The sequence below is a fragment of the Orycteropus afer genome, unplaced genomic scaffold, assembly GCF_000298275.1.
Source record: "Orycteropus afer afer isolate SDZICR_OR568_19922 unplaced genomic scaffold, OryAfe1.0 scaffold00649, whole genome shotgun sequence".
Taxonomy (NCBI): Eukaryota; Metazoa; Chordata; class Mammalia; order Tubulidentata; family Orycteropodidae; genus Orycteropus; species Orycteropus afer.
Genome location: NW_006922236.1, coordinates 1,085,947 through 1,102,523, shown reverse-complemented (window position 1 = coordinate 1,102,523; position 16,577 = coordinate 1,085,947). Strand labels below are relative to the sequence as shown.

The 16,577-nt window shown below is 37.1% G+C and overlaps 1 protein-coding gene across 1 annotated transcript in view; it reads right to left on the bottom strand.

Moving 5' to 3' along the window:
• Positions 1–16,577, bottom strand: part of ARHGAP32 (Rho GTPase activating protein 32) — a 511,643-nt gene that overhangs the window by 119,502 nt on the left and 375,564 nt on the right. The window lies entirely within an intron of this gene.

The window sequence follows — 16,577 nt, the reverse complement described above, 5'->3', positions numbered from 1 at the left end:
GCACTGCTGGTGGGATTGTAAAATGGTACAACCATTGTGGCAAACGGTATGGCGTTTCCTTAAAAAACTGAAAATAGAAGTACCATTTGACTCAGGAATTCCATTATTAGGAATAGGATACTAAAGAGGTGAGAGATAGAGCATGGACAGACATATGTACACCTATGTTCATCGCAGCTCAATTCCCTATAGCAAAGAGATGGAAACAACCTAAATGTCCATCAACGGATGAGTGGCTAACCCAATTATGGTACATGCACACAATGGAATACTATGCTACATTAAAGAACAATGATGGATACACAAATCTTCTCACAATGTGGATGAACCTGGGGGACATTATGCTGAGTGATATAAGTCAATTGCAGAAAGACAAGTACCGTATGAGCCCATTACCATAAAAAGACAAAGAAGGGTTTGCTTGGCAAAGGGAACTCACTTAGTAGGTTACCGGGATGGGGAGGGAAAGGGAGGGATTAATTTTGGGCTAGTTGGGGCCTACATGCTGACATGGGTTGGGGGAGGGATATATGGGAAGGGTATATGACTACCCTAATAACATTAGGAAATGGGAGGACACCAAATTGTGCACATTAAGAGATAGATGACAGATGCTAATATCAACCAACGTGTCCACAATACCGCATTGCCATTAACACCAAACACTAGGCTATACAGATAAACACATAAACACCTGAGATGATCAGATGGGGGTCAGTGAACAGAAGTATACTTCAGACCAAGGACAGATTCAGCTGAGGCTAATCTTGCACAGACACCGGTGATACAAAATACCTGCAATCCTTACAGAAACAATAAAAGACAGACACAGAGTAATCCCTCATAGACAACCAGACAGTATGGGAGAGAGATCCAATAGACAGGACCTTCATACTGTGGGACACCAGGCTCAATTGGCACAACAATATACATGAAAAATAAAAGCCTTGCTCCACATCCTATATTGGTGAGTAGTGACTGCAGTCTCAAAAGCTTTCAAGTGGCCATCTAAGATGCAGCTAACTGAAGTGAAGAAGAATGCAAAAACAAAAACAAAAAACAAGGGCATTTGGAAGCAATCAGCCATAAGACACGATGGCCCTCAAGACCAGAAGAACTAAATGGTGCCCAGCTACCAATGCCAACCACTCAGGAAAGGATCAAATCTGGACATCCTGAATAGAGTGAGAGGGAAAATGTGGAACAAAATCTAAAAACTCAATAATGACCAGAATTACTGGTCAGATAAAATCTGGTGAAACCCCCAATATTATGGCCCTGGAATACCTTCTGTGCATGGAATAAAACACACTCCAGGGGCTGGCTCTCAGCCCAATAGTTAACAAGATGTACACACAGACCACTCAACCCAGGATGACCCACTCATGTACTCTATGGTAATACATCCCTTAGAGCAATAGACCACGGGACACCAGAGGACCAACATTCAAACTGAGGAAATGCAGGACAAACAAGAGTGGATAAAATGAGGGGCACAGGGGGAGGGTTACAGGGTAGGGAGGGGAGGAGACTGGGTTAGGGTTGGACATGGTAAATGGGGAATGAACCTAAATGTACACGTAACATTGAATGTAAAACAAGCTCTTAAAATAAAAAATAAAATATTTGTTTTGAAATTTTTTCTTACTTGTTGCTTTTTTTTTTTAATTCTGCAACTGTTTCTGCTTATGTGGTTTGAGTTTTTGTTCTCACTTTTGGTGGTTTTATATTATTTTTTTCTGAGTAGAACAAAGCAACTGTTCCCACACAACCCAACATTAAATGCACCTCTTGTAGCCCCACCCACTGACTGATGGCCACCACTTGCTTTGGCACCAAATGACCAATAATAGATGGTGGCCAGTACCAGCTCAACTCACCCTCAACTGGTGTTTATGAACAGCTAACAGCTATGGACACACTTTCATTCTCTATCACACCCAACAGGAGACAGGTTGTGAGTGTCTAAATGCTAACAACTAGTGAATAGAGGAGATAGTACCCTGCTACACAGATAGATCAAAATAATTATAACAAATAAATAAATAAAGGAAAAAAAATCTTGGGAGAATCACACCAATATACAACCACAAAATGAACATAAGTACAACACTACCACAATGTCTCAGGGACAACAGACCACCACGATCCATAAAAAATACGCAAGATAAAATAGTGGAAACAAGGGACCAGAATACAAACCCATAAAATATCCCTGAGGAAGAAACAGCATTGGAATTCCTTGCTAGGAATTTGGGTACCTTCAATGGATTGAGAGACAGATCAAGGGAAATACTGACAAGATCAAGGAAAACACTGACAAAATTAAGGAAAACACAGACAAAAGTCTACAACAATTCAGAAAAACAATACAAGAACAAATTGACAAAATAAAAAATCAGAAATGATACATGTTGTAGTTAAAGCTGTATGTCAACTTGGTTGGGCCTGGTTGAGTGGCTGGATGTAGTATTCCCCATGAAAAGACTAGTAATCACCTCCATGGTGGAATCTACTCTGAGCAGCTAAGTAGCTGCATTAGGGATATGCTCTGCTTCCTGTATATAAGGAGAAGCTTTGGGGAATACTCTATAGCTTATGGCATATTTGAACCCTGAATGTAGACATGTGGTTGTTCAGCAGCCTCTGTTGCCTTGGGACTTTCTATGGACTTGAATTAATGGCCTGCCATGTGGTTTGGTAACATCAGGACTGTGCCATTTTATTTGTCGACCTTGGGCTTGTTAGCCTCAGCAGCTAGTAGCTGGCTGAGTGAAGAGATGCCTCTAGCTTCAGTGAGCTGGGAGCAAGAGGCAGAGTTGAAGACCAAAGTCAAAGGGTTTCCACACAGCCCCTAGAGCCCAACCAAACTGTAAGAGAATAAACTGTTTGTTCAAGCCATCCCATTTGTGGTATATTGTTGTCAGAGTGGCACTAGGTAACAACAACAAAAAAAAATTAACAGAAATCCAGAAGATTTAACACTAACATTTCAGAAATAGATGACAAAGTGAGTGGGCAAAGGAGTAGAATCGAATCAATGGAAGACAGAATTAATAATATTGAAGACAAATACCTCAATACTACTTTGTTAAGAGATCAATGAGACAAAAGATCAAAATATAAAGAAGAAACCCTAAGATTCATATGGGATACCATCAAGAGGAGTAACTTACATGCAGTTGGAATTCTAGACCAGGAAGAGATAGATAAAACCACAGAGAAAATTGTCAAAGATTTGTTGGAAGAGAATTTCCCTAATATGGTAAGAGACAAGAATGTATCTATTCAAGAAATTTAACGAGGAACTTCTGGTAAGATGGCAGAATAAGCAGACAAGCTACACAGACCCTCTCCAGCAAACAAAAGAGAAACCAATTAACACAGATACATACAGATGATAATTCTGGAGCCCTGAGCTTTAAAAGAAATGATATAGAAGTGGAGTAAATACATACATAAATGATACAAAAGTGGAGTAAAGTAGAAGAACCTGAATGAAAACAGTGAATAAGGAGACAAAGCTGTGAACTGTCAGCTATCCTGATGGTACGGAGAGTTTGAATATTTCCAAGTGGTTACGGCCTGAGAATTAACTTAAAAATAGGCCCTCCTCACCAAGAGCTACATGTACAACTGCACTGGTGGCTGATGAATAAAAATGGAAAGAGCAAAGAAGACAAACTGAGCTGTGGACTTTTGGCTGTCTGGAGGGCCTAGCCAATTTGATTATTTACCAGTGGTGGCCATTTTGGATATCTAAAGTGACAGTGTTCTTGTTCGGTTTTGAGGTACCTAAGAATAGGCCCCACTTGGCAAGGACAGCACAAACATACCAAAGGTTGATGACTGGAAATGTGCAATATTTCCCTTGTTACTCTTAAACAACACACCTCAGTGAATGAAGGTGTGGCCGTCCCTCACCTCCATCCACCTTCTGGGCCATGAGTAATTCCATTCCAGTCTGTGTGCTCTGAGGAAAGCTGGATGCCTTGTCCTGCAAACCCCCCCCCCCATATTTTTTTCTTGTATTTTTTTGGTTTCTTTGTTTTCAAATTCTTTTCTGTTTTTCTTTCCTTTTCCCCACCTAGGTTCTAGTTTTGAGCTTTTTGCTCTCTTCCCTTTTCCTGGATCCCACATTTTTCTTTCTTGTGGTCCTTCCTATCCCTTGTTTTTCTTTACATATTTTTGCCATTTTTTTTTTTTTTTCATTTTCATTTTCTCTTATTCTAGCTCTTCCTCTTATTCTGCCCCTCCAGAGATAGTGGGGTTGCCCTCTTTTTTTTTCTATTTATATTTCTTTTGTCTTTTTAAAGTATTTCTTTAAATACTTTATTGCATTTATTGCTTTTCCTATTTTCTTTTTTTCCCTTCCTTTCTTTCTCTTTTTGATGATTGTTCTTGTGTGTTTACACGGTGTGTGGTTTTTGTCCTCGTTTTTACTTTTTTGGTGTATTTACTTGTTTTTGTCTAACTGAGTGGGAGACTGCAACAGTGCCCATAGGATCCAACCATACCCAAAGCTCCTGCAGCCCAACCTACTGAGTGAGGGCCACCATTTGCTTCTGCACCAACTGGCCAATGATACATGACAGCCAATATGAGCCTAACTCACCCTTAACTGCTCTTCACAAACAGTTAACAGCAATTTGTACACCCATTCTCATTCTCTATCACACCCACCAGGAGACAGGTGGTGAGTGCATAACTACTGCCAACTAGCAAACAGAGGAGCACAGTATCTTCCTTACTCAGATACATCCAAAAAAAATCTTGGGTAAATTACTGCATATGGAATGACTAATTAAATATAAATACAATGTCATCACAATGTCTCAGAGACAACAGACTATCAAAGTCCACACAAAGAAACAAGATAAAGTACTAGAAACAAGGAACCAGGAAAGAAAGATCCAGAACATACCCATGAAAAAAAAGCAGCATTGGAAATCCCTGATAAGGAATTCGTAAGGATTACATATAAGTACCTTCAAAAGATTGAGAAAAAGAAAAAAAAAAAAAAAAAAAAAAAAAAATCAGCAAGACAAGAAGTTGGTTTTTTGAAAATATTAATAAAATTTCCAAACCATTGGTAAATTTAAGAAAGGAAAAGAGGGAGAGAATCCAAATAACATGAATAAGAAAGGAATTGGGTGACATAACAACAGCACCAACTGGAAAAAAAAAAAAAAAAAAGCATGATACAAGATATTATGAAGAACTCTACTGCACCAAATTTGAAAATCTAGAAGAAATGGACAGATTCCTAGAAACACACTACCTACTTAAACTAACACAGACTGTGGTGGAAAATTTGAAAAGACCCATAACTAAAGAAGAAATTGAACAGTCCATGAAAAAATTACCAACAAATAAAAGTCCTGGCCCAGATGGTTTCACTGGAAAATTCTACCAAACTTTCAGAGAAGAACTGACATAAATCCTACTCAAAGTACTCCAGAACATACAGAAGGATAGAATCCTCCCAAATTCATTTTATGAAGCAACCAAAACCCTGATACCAAAATCAGGCAAAGACATCACTAAAAAGGAATACCATAGATCAACATCCCTCATGAATATAGCTGCAAAAATCTTCAACAAAATCCCAGCCAATAGACTTCAACCACATATGAAAAAAATAATATATTATGATCAAGTGGGGTTCATACCAGGTGTGCAAGAAAAGTACAACATTACAAAAACAACCAACCTCATCCTTCACATAAACAACATGAAGGAAAAGAACCACATGATCATATCAATTGATGCAGAAAAGTCATGTGATAAAATCTAATATCCACTCCTGATAAAACCTCTCAGAAAAATAGGACTAGAAGGGAAAGTACTCAACATAATAAAGGGCATACATACAATACCAACAGCCAACATTATTCTCACTGGAGAGAGAATGAAACCATTTCCCTTGAGAACATGAACCAGACAAGGATGCCCATTAGCACCACTTCTATTCAACACTGTATTGGAATTCCTACCTAGGGCAATAAGGCAAGAAAGGAAAATCAAAGACATCTAAATAGACAGGGAACAAGTAAAACTATCCCTATTTGCTGATGATATAATCCTATACACAGAAAACCCAAGAGACTCACCAAAAAAAAAAAAAATTATGGGAACTAATTGAAGTATTTAGCATAGTGGCAGGATACAAGATCAACATAAAAAAATCAGCTGGATTCCTCTACACCAGCAAAGACATTTTGGAAAAGGAAACAAGGATATCAATACCATTTACAGCAGCAACCAAAAAAAATAAAATACTTGAGAATAAGTCTTACCAGGGATACAAAAGATCTATACAAAGAAAACTTCAAAACACTACCTCAAGAAACAATAAAAGATCTACATAAATGGAAGAACATACCATGCCCATGGATACGAAGATTGAACTTTACGAAAAGGTCAATACTACTTAAAACAATCTAAGCATTAAATACAATCCCAGTCTAGATCCCATCAACATTCTATAAATATATAGAAAAATCAATCACTAATTTTATAGGGAAAGGAAAGAGACCTCACATAAGCAAAGCCCTTTTGAAGAAGAACAACAAAGCAGGAGGTCTCACATTCCCAGATCAAAAAACTTACTATACAGCCAGTAGTCAAAACAGACTGGTATTGGTATGATGACGGACACACAGACCAGTGGAACAGAACTGAGAACTCAGAAATAGATCCATAAACCAACAGGCAGCTGTCTTTGACAAAGGGTAGAAATCCATTAAATGGGGAAGAGATGGTTTCTTTAACAAATGGTGCTGGCAAAACTGGATATCCATTTGCAGAAAATGAAACAAGATTCACACCTCACACCATACAAAAAAACTAACTTCAGATGGATCAAATATTTAAACATGAAAACTACAACTATAAAGTTCCTCAAGGAAAAAACAGGGGCAAATCTAGGGGCCCCAATTTATGGCATAACTAGACTGTCAAGCATAACCAAAAATGCATAAACAATAGAAGACAAACTAGATGAATGGGACCTTTTAAAAATTAAATTTTTTATGTCTTTCAAAAGATTTCTCAAAAAGATTAAAAAGAGAACATACAGATTTTGAAAAAAAAATTCTGCAATGATATATCTGACAAGGGACTTATCTCTAAAATTTATAGAAAACACCAAAACCTCAACAACAAAAAGACAAATAATCCAATTTTAAAATGGGCAGAAGATATGAATAGACACTTCACCAAAGAGGATATTCAGGCTTCCAACAAACACCTGAAGAAATGTTCACAAACATTAGCCATTAGAGAGATGCAAATCAAAACAACAATGAGATACCATCTTGCCCCAGTACTAAAAGCAACATTCAGGAGACGGAATATAACAAATGCTGGCAAGGATGTGGAGAGATTAGAACTCTCATACACTGCTGGTGGGACTGTCAAATGATACAAGCACTGTGGAAATCAGTATGGTGATTCCTTGGAACTAGAAGTACCATTTGACCCAGCCATTCCATTACTAGGTATATATCCTAAAGTGAGAGCCAAAAGAACAGATATGTACACACCCATATTCATCGCAGCACTACTTACAATAGCAAAAAGATGGAAAGAACCTACGTGCCCATCAACAGAAGAATGGATAACCAAACTATAGTACATACACACAATAGAATACTATGCAACATTAAATAATAATGTAGAGTATATAAAGCACTCCATAACATCATAATATGGATGAACTTGGAGGACATTATGCTGAGCAAAATAAGTCAAAGAAGGACAAATATTGTTTTAGTCCGTTATTGTAAAAAGTCAAAGAAAGGTTTATATATGGAAGGAAACTTTCTTTGTTGGTTACCAGGGCTGGGAGGGGAGTAGAGGGAACACTGCAAAAATAGAAATAAATAAATAATTAATTAATGAAAAAGAAGTTTGATAAACCCCAAACAGCAGGACCCCATAAGGAAATCACCAAAGCATATATATCATCATCAAACTCACCAAAACCAATGACAAAGAATCTTGAAAGCAGCACAGGGAAAATGAAAAGTTACCTATAAACAGCAACCAATAAGACTAAGTTCTGATTTCACAGCCAGCTACCCAGAGGGACTGAGTAGTTGAACCTGTGGGCTTGGGACCATAGTCACAGGGGACATCAAGCTCAATTGGCATAACATACTATACAAAACATTGTTCCACCTCCTGCTTTGGCAAGTAGTGACTGGGATCTTAAAAGCTAGCAAGCTGCCATCTAGATGCAACAATGGGTCTCTCCTCATCCAGAGCAAAGAAGAATGAAGAAAACCAAAATTCATGGAAACAATTAGTCCTAGTGACTGGTACAACATCTGATCTGCAGCCTATACGACTATGAGACCAGAAGAACTAGATGGGGCCTGGTTACTACTGTCATCCACTTGGAAGGGGATCTATGTAGGAGATCCCTGATGGAGAGGGAGAACACTGGAACAAAACTCAAAATCATTTGAAGGAAAAAAAAAATGGGGAAAGGGGGAGGAACCAGGTTTCCTGGTCTGATGGAGCCTGGCGGAACCACTGAGACTATGGCCCCTAACTGCTCTTCAGGTCTGGAATTGAACCCACACCTGTGGTTTCCAGCCAAACAAAACACAGGCATATGAGTTGAACATTTACCTCAAGTAGATACTCTCCTTGGAGAGAACAATCATGGGAGAAAGAAGGGCTGCTTATGCACAGGGAAACAGCTCAGGGGGCAGGAGTCCATGGATGGATGGAAACAGGGAAGAGGTAACTATGGAGAGGAGGGGGGGAGCTGTTGCATTGTGGTAAACTGTGGTCAATGTCATGGGACAAAGTATATGTAAACTGCTGTATGGAAAGTGAATTTGCTCTGTCAATCTTCACCCAAATCACAATTAAAAAAAAAAAAAATGAAAAATAAAAAAAGACTAAGTTCTGATTTCTCAGCAGAAACCATGGAGGCAAGAAGGCAATGGGATGGTATATCTGTAAAATCCTGAAGAAGAAAAAAATTTTTTTCCAACCAAGAATTACTTACATAGCAAAACTGTCCCTCAAATATGATGGTGAAATTAGCACATTTCCAGAGAAGCAGAAACTAAGAGGATTTTTTAAAACCAGACCAGTCTTACATGAGATGCTAAAAGGAGTCAATCAACAAGGAGAAAATCAACAACAGCAAACAACAATTGACCATTAACACACATGATGACATAACTCAGAAACTAACCAAGTTACAGAAGTATCTGAAGTAAAATAAGCTTACAAGACTGTAAACCAGGAACTAGAGACGAAAAACCCAAAAGAGGGAAAAAATGGTGTAGTTACAGAACTTCTAAATGGTGTGTAAGTCAAGACAATTGCGAGATAGAACACACTGTTCTAAATTTGGTAAGAAAATGATAAATTACCAGGTAACTTCAAAGAAAAATCATAAAACTTCATATTAAAATTAAAAAGAGGACAAGCACAAATATTTAGCAAAGACTAAAACAACAGCAATGAAAGAATGATAACATGATTCATAAACAAAATGAGCTCAGCACAGAAAATTATATAGAGCAAAGAAAACAGCAACATCACACACACACACAACCTACAACCAACTGGCAGCAACAAATCCATACTTGGTCAATAATTACACTGAATGTAAGTGGATTAAATGTACCACTCAAGAGAGGAGAGCTGCTAACTGGATAAGAAAACCAAAACCAAACCCACTGTAATCGAGTCATTTCCGACTCATAGCAACCCCCACTGGGTTTCTGAGGCAGTAAATCTTTATGGTAGTAGATTGCTCCATTCTCCTTGTGTGGAATGGCTGGTAGGTTTGAATCATGAACTTTCTGGTTATCAGTCAAATGCCTCAGGCACTGAACCACTAGAGATCTTAGGATAAGAAAACGACCCATCAAATATGCTGTCTAAAAGACAGAGACTCAACTTATAAAGAAGAAAATACACTAAAAATCAAAGTTTTGAAAAACATATCCCAAGCCAATGGCAACCAAAAGAGAGCAGCAGTGGCAATATTAATTTTTGATAAAATAGATTTTAAGACAAAAACAACTATAAGAGAAAAGGAAAGACATTACATAATGATTAAAGGATCAATTAAACAAGAAGATATAACCATAATAAATATCTATGCACCCAATGAAAGAGTCCCAAAATACATCAAGTAGACCTTAACAGAATTGAAAAGACAAATAGATGGCACCACAGTCACAGTAGGAGACTTTAATGTACCACTTTCAATGGAAGAACAACTGGAAAGAAACTCAACAAAGACAAAAAAGAACTAAACAATACAATCAACCAACCAGACCTTATAGACATCTACAGAACACTTCACCCAACAACAGCAAAATATACATTCTTTTCCAGCACACATGGAACATTCTCCAGGATTAAGCATATGTTAGGCCATAAAGCAAGGCTTAATAAATTTAAAAACACTGAAACAATGCAAAGCATCTTCTCAGATCACAATGCTATAAAATTAGAAATCAACACTAGGAAAAACAATGGAAAAAGATCAAACACATGGAAACTGAATAACACCCTCCTCAAAAAGGACTAGGTAATAGGAGAAATAAGAAATGAAATTAAAAAAAAAAATGTGTGAATCAAATGAGAATGAAAACACAACATACTAAATCTCCGGGACACAGCAAAAGCAGTGATCAGGGAACAGTTTAGAGGAACAGACGTACACATCAAAAAAGAAGAAAGAGCCGAAATCAACACTTTAACCCAACATCTGCAACAATTTGAGGAAGAGCAGCAAAAAAGGCCTACAGCCACCAGAAGAAAAGAAAAGAAATAATAAGGATTCGAGAAGTCAATGAAACAGAAAAGAGAAAGACAACTGAAAAAAACAGTAAGACTAGAAGTTGATTCTTTGAAAGATTAATAAAATACAAAGCACTGGCAAACTTAACAAAGGAAAAAAAGAAGATGCAAATAATATGAGTAAGAAATGAAAGAGATGATATCACAACATAAATAACAAGAGTAATATCAGGATACTACGAAGAACTCTACTCCAACAAATTTGAAAACCTAGAAGATATGGGCAGATTTCTAGAAACATACTACTTAACTAAACTAATACAGTCTGAGGTAGAAAACTTGAATGGATTAATAACAAAAGAAGAAATTGAACAGGTTATTAAAAAAAAGAAAGAAAGAAAATTACCAACAAAAAAAAAAGGCCTGGCCCAGATGGTTTTACTGGAGAATTCTCCCAATCATTCAGAGAATAGCTGGCACCAATCTTACTCAAACTCTTCCAGAACATAGAAAAGGATGGAATCCTCCCAAATTCATTTTATGAAGCAAGAATAACTGTGATACCAAAACCAGTCAAATATACCACTAGAAAGGAAAACTACAGACCAATATCCTTCATGAATACAGATGGAAAAATCTACAACAAAGTCCTAGCCAATAGACTCCAACAACATATTTAAAAAAATAATACATCAGGACTAAGTGGGATTGAAAATAGGTAAGAAAGTAGGGTTCAACATTAGAAAAACAGTCAATGTAATCCATCACATAAGGAAAATAAAGGAAGAGAATCACATGATTATATCAATAGATGGAGAAAAGGGATTTGATAAAATCTAATGCCCATTAGTAATCTCAGAAAAGTTTTCTAAGATAAAAACCCTCAGCAAAATGGGAAAAAGGGAAATTCCTCAACATAATATAGGGCATATATGCAAAACCAACAGCCAGCATTATTCTCAATGGAGAGACTGAAAGTATTCCCCTTCTGAAAGGAAACAAGGCAAGGATGCCCTGTATCTCCACTTATGCTCAACATTGTGTTCAAAGTCCTAGCCAGAGCAATAAGACAAGAAAGAGAAATAAAAGGCATGCAAATTGGTAAGGAAGAAGTAAAGCTATCCCTATTTGCAGATGATATGATCCTATATATAGAAAACCCAAGAGAGTCAGCAAGAAAACTACTGGAACTTACTGAAAGATTTAACATAGTGGCAGGATGAAAGATCAGTTCAACATACAAGTATCAGTTGGATTCCTCTACACCAGATAAAAGGAAATAAGGAAATAAATGTCACTTACAATAGCTACCAAAAAGATAAGATACTTGGGAATGAATCTTACCAAGAACAGAATAGACTTAAACAAAGAAAACTACAAAATGGTACTTAAGAAACTATAAACTACATAAATAGAAGAACATACCATGCTCATGGATAAGAAGACTTACCATTGTAGAAATGTCAATACTACCCAAAGCAATCTATACACTCAATGCAATTCCAATCCAGATTCCATCAACATTCTTTAAAGACATGGAAAAACCAATCACTAATTTTTATGGAAAGGCAACAGACTTCATATAAGCAAAACAGTACTGAAGAAGAACAAAGTAGGAGGTCTCACACTGCCAGATCTCAAAACCTACTACACAGCCACAGTTGTCAAAACAGCCTGGTACTGGTACAATGACAGACGTGTAGACCAATGGAATAGAATTGAGAACCCAGAAATAGATCCACCCACCTATGGTCAGCTGGTCTTTGAGAAGGGTCCAAAATCCATTAAATGGGGATGATACAGTCTCTTTCACAAATGGTGCTAGCCAAACTGAACATCCATTTGCAGAAAAATGAAACAAGATCCATACCTCACACCATACACAAAAACTAACTCCAGAAGGATCAAAGACTTAAATGTGAAACTTACAGCTATAAAGTTCATCAAAGAAAAAATAGGGGTAAAGTTAGGGGTTGTAAATTTATGGCATAAATAGACTATCAAGCAAAACCCAAGATGCACAAAAAGCAAAAGATAAAGTAGATGACTGGGACCTTCTGAAAGTTAAATTCTTATGTGCATCAAAAGACTTCTCCAAAGGAGTAAAAAGAAAACATACAGAATGGGAAAAAAAATATTCAGTAATGACATATCGAACAAAGGACTTATCTCTAAAATTTATAGAAAACTCCAACACCTGTACAACAGAAAGACAAACAATCCAATTAAAAAATGGGCAGAAGACAGGAACAGATACTTCAATACAGAACGTATTCAGGCAGCCAATAAATACATGAAGAAATGTTCACAATCATTAGCCATTAGAGAGATGCAAATCAACCATGAGATACCATCTCACCCCAGCATTAAAGCAAAGTTCAACAAGAGAAAAAATAACAAATGCTGGCAAGGATATGGCGAGATTAGGACTTTTACACACTACTGGTGAGACTGTAAAATGATACAACCACTGTGGAAATAGGTATGGCAATTCCTTTAAAAATTGGAAATAGAAATACTGTTTGACCCAGGAACCTCATTACTAGGTATATATCCTAAACTGAGAGCCAGGACATGAGCAGATATATGCACATTCATGTTCATCGCAGCAGTATTCACAATAGCAAACAGATAGAAATAACCTAAGTACTCATCAACCAAAGAATGGATAAACAAACTGTGGTATATACATGCAATGGAATACTATGCAACTCTAAAGAATAATGTAGAATCTGCAAAACCTTACATAATATGGACGAACCAGGAGGACATAATGTTGAGTAAAATAAGCCAATCACAAAAGAACAAATATTATACCGGTCCAATATTGTAAAAAGTCGAGGAAAGGTTTATACATGGAAGGAAATTTTCTTTTTGGTTACCAGAGATGGGAGGGGAGAGAAGACTAAATTCCTAGATTGGCTGGGAAAAAAAAAAAAAAAAAAAAAAAATATATATATATATATATATATATATATATATATATAGAGAGAGAGAGAGAGAGAGAGAGAGAGAGAGAGAGAGAAAGCAAAGATTATTAGTGGTTACAAAGGGTAGGAGGGAGGGGAAATGGAAAAACTTCTGTTTCAGGGCACTGAGTTTATGATAATGGTGGTAGAATATTTTGGAAAAGTATAGCAATAATGGTGGCACAACATGAAAAATGTCATCACCGTCCCTAAGCTGTAATTGAGGAAGTTGTTATGTTGGCATGTAAGTTTTCACCACAATAAAATTAAACAAACAAATAGACAAATAAATAAATAAATAAAGGACTTACTGACTTTTAAAAAAAGTGTTAAAATAATATGACTTTGAAGACTAAGGTGCTCCTGACTTAAGTCATGAAATTTTCAATTGCCTCATATGCATGTGAAATTTGGACAATAAATAACGAAGACCAAAGAATAATTGATGTTAATGAATTATGGTGTTGGAGAACAATATTGAATACACCATGGACTTCCAGAAAAAAGGAAGATATACAGCCAGAATGCTCATGAGAAGCAAGGATGGCCAGACTTCATCTCATGTACTTTGGACACGTTATCAGGAGGACTAGTCCCTGGAGATACTGCCTCAGAAACCCAACAAGGGGTCGCTGTGAGTCGGTTCCAACTTGACGGCACCTAACAACAACAACGACAAGTCCCTGGAGAAGGACAGCATGCTTGGTAGAGTAGAGAGTCAGAGGAAAAGAGGAAGACCATCATTGAGATGGACTGAAATAGTGGTTGCAACAATGGGTTGAAACACAGCAACGGTTGTGAGGATGGTGCAGAACCAGGCAGTGTTTTGTTCTGTTGTACAGTGTTGCTATGATTTGGAAAGAAGTCAATGTACCTAACAAAATTGACAAAATGGTAGAGAATGAGAGGTAGAGTACGGAGGGTGACTTCCAGGAAATGGCAATGCTAGGAGAGTGGAGTTACTGAGACAGAAAAGCCTAAAGGAGGAATATGGAAAAAGAAAAGAGAAATATCAGTTTATAGTGTTAAATTAAAATGTTTACAAAGTATACAAGAAAGTGGTTGGATATATAGTTTGAGACTCAGAAACAAGATCAATGATCAGGATATAAATTTTGTAATTGGATATATATATAGTAATTAAGAGAGCTCTGGTAACGTAGTGCCTAAGGCACTTGACTGCTAACCAGAAGGCTGGCGGTTCAAACCCACCAGCCAGTCCTCGAAAGGAAGATGGGACAATCTACTTCCGTAATGATACTGCCTCAGAAACACAAGGAGGGGTCGCTATAAGTCAGGTCCAACTCGACGGCACATAACAACAACAACCACCACACCATAGTAATTAAAACTACTGCCTAAGACAGAACATGTAGAATGAGAAGAACCATCTAACCTCTAAATTTGGAGGTCTAGTAGTGGAGGATGAACCGGCAAAGGAGACCAAAAAGGTAGGCAGAATCCTAAGAGTGAAGTTTGAAACAAGTCAAGAGAAGAAAATTCCAGGAAAAGAGAAATCAATTAATTATAACAGTTTAAGCAATGGAAGTAATGTAGTATTCATTTTTGTATTAAGTTAAAGAGAGAGCACTAGTGAGGCAAGACAAAGAAAAAGGGGCAAAGAACTTAAGGATATATTTGTGAGAGGTGAATGTACTACCGACCCCTAGAATCTAGGCTGTAAAATAATGAGAGTGAAGGCAGGAAGTGAGTGATGGGCAAAAATGGAGGGGACACAGAAAGATAATGCCAAGAGATGCTGCAGTACATGTTATTGGTTATGTTTATTTACTGTATAGCAGGTAAACTACAGATGAACTAACAGACAAGGATGGGCTTCAGTTCCCATATAGTTCAATGAAGTATAAATTATACAAAATAAGTAGCAGTTGCCTTACGTTTTTAATTACTTTGACATTTCATCCAAGGAAGGGAAAGAGAAGGTATTATACATGCAAGCACAGGTAGACAAAAAGATCCTAAAGTGGAAAAGACCAACTTTTGTAATAAGGGGAGAAAAGAATAGTTAAATTTGGCTGGGACATGAAGTTTATAATATAAAGCAGTGAAAAGGAAGACTAGAAAAACAGAATAGGGTCAGATATTATGGATGGTCTAGCATATCATGACAAGGAGTTTGAAATTTCTTCTTTAGAAAAAGAAAGCAACAAGCAGAAGAAATTCCAAGTAGAAGAGGGACAAGGGCAAGTGTACTTTAGGAAGACAACTCTAGTAACAGTTATACTATACCTTTCAGGGTAGCAGGAAAAGACAGAAGATAAGAAGTAATGTGCAAAAGAAGAATAGAAAAGAGATAATAAAAACCTAAACTAAAAAAATGAATGAAGAAGAGCCTATGAATGTAAGAGTCACAGAGAAAGAATAGAAACAAACTGTCAAAAAAGGACAGCATGCATGTACACAGTAAAGTCAAAGATGACTCTGCAGGGGTTTTTCTCTAATTCATTTATGTATAATTGGCATAGGATAAACTCGTTATGTTTAAATGTTTAAAATATGCATTGCGGTAAATCGTGAAACCTATGAACTATCACCTTAATTAAGTTTATGAATATGGCCATCACCTCCTAACATTTACTTGTACCTCTTTTTAATCCTTTCCTCATTCCCCATTTCCCAGTTTTTCCCTCTTCCTGTTTTCCAGGTAACCACTGAACTGTTGTTGTTAATTGCCATCGAGTCGCTTCCGACTCATAGTGACACCACTCACAGCAGAACGAAACACTGCCCGATCCCGTGCCAGCCCCACAATCCCTGCTATACTTGAGCCCATCATCGCAGCCACCGTGTCAATCCATCTCGTTG